Source organism: Amborella trichopoda, chromosome 2, assembly GCF_054954075.1.
Source record: "Amborella trichopoda isolate Santa Cruz 75 chromosome 2, AtrichopodaSantaCruz75HAP2 v2.0, whole genome shotgun sequence".
In the NCBI taxonomy this organism is placed as follows: domain Eukaryota; kingdom Viridiplantae; phylum Streptophyta; class Magnoliopsida; order Amborellales; family Amborellaceae; genus Amborella; species Amborella trichopoda.
Window position 1 is genome coordinate 39,338,767 of NC_142337.1, and position 6,688 is coordinate 39,345,454.

Genomic DNA, 6,688 nt, shown 5'->3' on the forward strand with positions numbered 1-6,688 from the left:
CAGCGTCGCTCCGTACATGTCAGAGTTGCGTGTGAGTGATGTGGGGTCTCATACACTTGGGTTGGAGAGGGTCTAATAGGGTCATTACTCATTAAAAATAGTTTGCAAAAAAAAAAAAAACACAAAAACACAAGCAACTAACTGTGTGAACAAAATGAATTCATATCAATCAGTAGATTTCCTCAACAAATATAATCTCCAACGCATATATATATATATATATATATATATATATATATATATATATATATATATATATATATATATATATATATATATATATATATATATATATATGTGAAAGTCTTCCAAACGCCTATAGGCAAAAAATGAACAGTGATTTTGCCTACCCTCATCACCGTTCAAAGTTCATCTCACTGTCACGATTGTCCGGTAGTGTTTCATTTTTTCATTTCTTTTTCCCCAAAAATCATTTATCAAAACTCGTCTAAAAATTTTTCGTAGATTCGTATATTTTTTATGAACATACTCTCCAAATTTCAGGTCTTTTCTATTTGTAGAAAACAAATTAAAAATAAAACACTATCGGATAATCGTGACCGTATGATGAACTTTGGATGGTCATGAGCGTAAGCGAAATCATTGTTCATTTTTTCCTATAGGCGTTTTGTAGTATCTGCCATATATATATAAAGTTGGTACAAAGTTGTGGTTTTCTCAAGACTACTATCAAGAGAAGATAGTAAGTCGGACCATTCGAAATAAAAATTCATAGCTGGTCTACCACACCTTTTTGCAAAAAAGGTGAAAACAAAGGCTTAAAAATAAGCATGATGGAATTAGTCCTTATTCTTTGTATACATTAAGAGAATTATCAGCTGAGATTTGTGCTGAGGGTCTGGCTTTAGGTATAGACTTGAAACTTCGAAGGCAATTAGAAAAACAAAGAATAACAGGGAGGAAGGAATTAGGGGACTTCTGTGAGCAATTTGGATCCAATACTCTACCCCCTTCAAAGCCTTTTCATAAAAGAAAACATGAAAAATTCAGAAAAAGAAAATTTAAACATTATTCGAAGGCAAAAGAAAAATTTTCCAAAAAAATCTTACAAGATAAACCATCTTTTAAACATAGGGGAAAAAGGATAATCCCTGTCTGTTATAATTGGGGCAAAGTTGGCCCTTACAAAAACAAATGTAGGGTTCAAAGAAAAATTAACTCTTTAGAGATAGATGATAATATTAAGAAGCCATTATTTGAAATACTCCAAATTGAGGATGAAACCTCTGATTCCTCGGAAACTGAAGAGGAAACACTGATTGGGGAAATAAATAATGAGGATATCATATTAGTAGTTCTGATTCAGACTCCGATAATGAAAATAGTCCAGAGAAAGAAAAAGAAAATTGCCAATGTGATTTTTACAAGGCAATAATGGATATGAACGGGTTAAGCATCAGTACTTTCACAAAAGAAGAAGACTTGATCATAGACCTTATCGACAAAATAGAAATCAGATTTCTATCCTCCAGAAGAACTACATTAAGAATTGTTGAACCTCGCATTAGGGATCCTCCCAGAAGCTCTACCTCTTCAATCCCACAGTCAGAATATGAACTATTATCTACTCATAAGAGAACTATTATTGAAAGACTTAATAGAACTCCAAATCAGGTTCAACAACCAGTCTATAGAGTAGATACTCCAGGATCCTCTGAAATAGAAGAACACGAACCAACACCCTCTGATCTAGACTTTGATGTAAATGTTATTCAAAAAGAAGAATTTAAAATTGACAAAGAATGGATCAGAAAAGATTTATACTCTGAAGAAAATAGGACGGACCAATTGCTCTTGATCAAAGTTGCAAGCAGTGAGGATGATCTTAGCTCCAAGCTCATAACCGAAGAAAGGGGAAAAGAAAGGGGTATCGCATATGAAATTCCACTCCAAGATGCACTCCCAATTATAGATGATGGAGAAGAAAACTGCCCAAATTTGACTATTCCAAAAACTTTAGCATCTTCACTAGAGTTGATAGAGATCGAACCTTTGGAAATTCTAAGGGGCCCACCTGGGCCACCTTCACAAGATTTCTTGAATAATCCAACAATCTGGGATTAAGAATTGGATATTAAAAATCTGATCTTGTTACCTCCTCTAAAGGCCGGCTCTCTAAAAGTCATTAATGACATGAGCACAACTCCGATAACCGGAGCACCACCATAGCAAGAGAATTCATCTTATGAAGAACAAGTTCCCAACGGAATAGAAAGCCCTGCAGGGGCAACCCCATCAAAATATTCAGTAGGGGCAAACTCCTCTCATGAAGAGGATACAATAGGGGCAAGTAATGAGATTGAACTCTTATTTGTTGATTCCCAATCCGTCATAAGGCCGTTTAATACAACAGAGGGAACTAACGAGATTGAACCCTTCTTCAATGACTCCCAACATGTAGTAAGGCCATCTAATACCAACTCAATCACTCTTCTTGTGCGAGAGTCTCCCCTAAGCTCGAGCACTAAAAAGGAGCCTACCATGGAGTTAACCTTTGAAAAGCAATTCAAAATTTGCAATGAAAATGATTATAGAAAAGGAGTTAGGTGATCACTCGTCTTTTTACAAATAACCGAATGAGGCATTCATGCCTCACACTTCAAGTACTCCATTAACAGAAAAACCCTGATGAGTTTATTCGTCCACACAGGAGACTGAGGGATTGTGAAACTGAGAGTGTTTTTTAGTCCCAAAATCAAGGTTCAAGTGAAGCAGCTTAAAGGAAAAGTTCAACGTAGATTCAGCAACCATTGTCCAAGAGATTTTGGATGCCAACCTCGGTCAAGGGAAATCAGAGGAAGACCATTATTAGAACCTCCCTGCCACTTGGAAGAGGGAAAGATGATCGATTTCTCACATAATTTTAAGGCAAATTGCAAAAAAAAAGAGGGCAAGTTTGACACTTCTTCCTCATCCCCCTCTTCCTTTGTCCTTGTTTCCTTCTGCTTCTTCTTGAAAGGAATCCGAAGCATTGAAAAAAGGCTATTGGGCTGAACACCCGAAAAGGACCCCAAAGTGGAAAAAAAAAAAAAAGAAAAGAAAAAATTTCTGATATGCTGGAAATCTGAAAGGAACCCTATGCGTTGGAGAAAAAGCTACTAGGCTGAACACCCGAAAGGGACCTCAGAGCGATGAAAAGAAGAAGTTATCTCCTTCCTTTTACTCTCCAAAGTCTTTTCTCTCTAAACATCTTCTCTTTCTCTCCCTGAGTCAAAGTGGTGTTAAAAGAAAATCAATAAGCATTAGCTTGATGGAACATTGTTAAGGACCTAGATCGTCTGTAACTTCGAAAGGTGAGTGGTGGAGGAATGAAATAAAAAATCCAAAGAGATTATGAACGTCTAAGGGCGGTATCCTATATTTACAAGACTTTGTTTCACTCAAAACTCCACAGAACTCTCCTTGAATTGCGACATAAGAGCTGAGGTTGGAAGATAAATAAATACTTGATGATTCCTTGTCTCGAAGATTCAAGCGAGGACCCGATACGCTGACATAGGGTCCACCAAAGGGGTCCCAAGTGGTTAAACTGTAAGACCCGCATTAAACAAAAACCACTCCCCAACAGGGGCAACAAAATAAAATATAATAATAATAATAATAATAATAATAATAATAATAATAATAATAATAATAATAATAATAATAATAATAATAATAATAATAAAACTCCTCGGTCGTATAAGTATAACTGCCGACTACACCGTCCATCACTGCATGACGTTAGACTTCTTAGAAGGCTCTATGGTTGCAGGCGTTAAAACTGTTGTTTTTCGAAATATCTCTCTTTTAAAAATTTTCAATTAATGTCTGTGTTTTCAAAAAGTTTAATTTCTTTGTTAAAATTGTGACTTGTCCAAGCTTTGGGTTCTGTTTTTTTTTTTAAATTCCCCCTTGTTTTCAAAATTTCTAAAAAAGACATTCAAAACGAAGGAGCTTGGGCACCTGTACATAATGATTATCACGTAGCTGCCTCGTCTCCCTCTACGGGATCGGCCAGACAAGTCTCTTCCTATAGAAAACTTTCTCCTACAAAAATCCTTAGGAAACCTTGAGGAAATCAAAGAAAATGTGAGGATTAAAAATTCAAACTGTGAAACCCTTGAAGTTAAGTGGCATGACCAGAAAATCCAACTCGAGTTTCAAGCTTTTGTAACTCATCCACATCTCACGCCGAAAACTCTAGGATGGAAAATGCCCTAGGTGGGTGAGCTCGGTAATCGCAATGACTTGGAGGGATTAGTTGGTGTGCCCTCTGACCACATGATATCAGGACGAAATTTAAAATGTTTGCATTATCTTTGACATGCGCCTGCTCCTCGAAGAACTGGGAATGCCATAGTATCTACTTCTTAGCCACTCACTTGTCCCTCGAAAGACAGAGAATGCCAATGAGGGGCAACTGTGGATACCCCAGTTTAAATCTAACAAATTATATTGTTTCTTGAACCTTTAAGACCACACTTATCCTAGTCCACACAGCCTACCCTGTGACCTGGAACCTTTAGGACCACACCTATTCATAGTCCACACCGCTACCCTGTGACCTGTAACCAATCTGCTTACCCAGAACCCTTCAAATACCTTGTTTTGACCCAAAATCCTATATACGCCCTAATTTATAAAAAAAACACTAAAAATAGTAGAAAAATCATTTTTGACCAAAAATTGGTTTGGTCGACACTACGAGTGTCGCACAACCTAGACTGGGCGAGACAAGTCGTGTCCCCCAGACTTGGGCCGGGGCGACACCACTAGTGTCGCCCAACCCTTTTTGGCCCAAAACAGAAATTTCCTTCCTGGGTTGATTTCTTCCCTTTTTGTGCAATTTTTACCTTTTTTTATTTGGACGACTCTAAGCGTGTTGCCCTTGTCTCCCTGATCCGAATCTCCAAAAAGGGTATTTTGACTGAAGGATCTATTGTTTATGGAAATATGCCCTTCCCAACAGATCCTTGGAATTTATAAACCCTTTTTGCTAGCCATTTAGCGAGAAGACTTGTCCAAAGAGAAAAGAAACCCAAATCTGAAAACCCTAACCCTAAGCCAAAAAACCTTAGATCTCAAGGGCACAACAACCCTAATCCTAAGAAACCCTGACCATTTTCAGTCATCTCTAGGGCACAATAGATTGTCTAGTCAACATCTCAATCAGTGAGGCAAATAGGACACCGATTCTGATACGGGTAAGCCCTCGAAGGCTCAGGAGTCCCGAGCGATCCGTCCCGGTTTGGTAATGTTTTCTTCCCCTTTCTTTATTCTTCTTCTTATTGTTTTGATCTTAATTTGATAATTTTGATCGATTCATTGATTTGAATTTGTTTTTTAGTATTTGGGATCATGTTGTCTCTGTCACCTATTTGAGAGCAGATCTGCTCATTTCTGGGCAGATCTGGCCTCAGATCTGATTTCGATTCGTCCCACTTTCTCTACCACAATATTTTCATTAGTTTATGCTATCAAGATCAGATAGATCTTCGTCAGAAGATCTGTTCGATTTTCATAGTAAACGATCGTAAAAACCACCAGGCACCAAACGAAGGAAAAAGAACTCCACACATGCATCACATCAGGGGAAGACAAGAGAGATTCTAGAAGAAGCAAGTTGTGGGTTTGGAATCCCCCAATAATCATATCATAGCACTCTTCTTCCTCGAATCCCCAAGACCCCTAATGTTCCTAGTTTGTTGGAACTAAAAAATAATCAAAATACCCCTAACATGGTGTGAAATTGACTAGATTACCTTTGTGCCTTATCTCTCATACTTGCATGCTGCTTCTTGCACCCAAGTTCCCAAACATGAAGCCAAATTTCTATGTAATGAAACTACACAATTTTGACTTTTGGAGTCATGTAAACTTTTACACAATAAATTACTTGTCACTACACCAAATTTTCTAAACCTCAACAAATCCCAAAATGACCAACTAATAAAGAGAAACTGACAAAATCATCTTGGAGCTGAAAAATAAAATGACAATGAAAAATACATACTGGTGACAAAATATGATTCTAAAAATAAAAATTTGATCCTGATGACCAAAAAACCTTGAAAAAGACAAACTCATCCCTGAGCCACATACTCCTAGATCTGATTTGCATCATCCTCCCCGGGTTGGAGAGGATTGGACTCCATCGGTAGTCATCACCATGATACTCGAATTGGTCTTGAACGTTTTAGATCGAGGAGATATTCCATCCTCTAAGTAGCTCTACTTCATTGGCATTATCATTTATGTTTTGATTTTACATGGGCTAATCTTCTCTGCTTTGATTTTGCCATAGGTATTAACGGGAAATCATTATGGCCTAAGATACACAGTAACAAGGTCTCCAACTTTGAAATATTATAGCTATAGGTGTTAATTCACGATATCTTGATACTTGGAATTGTTTGAAGTCATTTTTCAGCGCCTTGGGTCCCTAATGTAGAATAAAGAAGAAGTCGGGCAATAAAGCCCTAGTTTATAGTGGAATTCTCGACAGTCTCTAAATTTCCCCAGAGCTGGTGAAAATGTTTCTAAGGATTTTAAAAAGCCACCTACCAAGTTTCGTCGCAATCCGACATGTCTACGACAGTGCAGACAAAGAAACAGTTTCGAAAAAATTACCCTCTACACCCTGAAACGGACCCTACAATTGGAACCCCATTATCGGAGTGTCAAA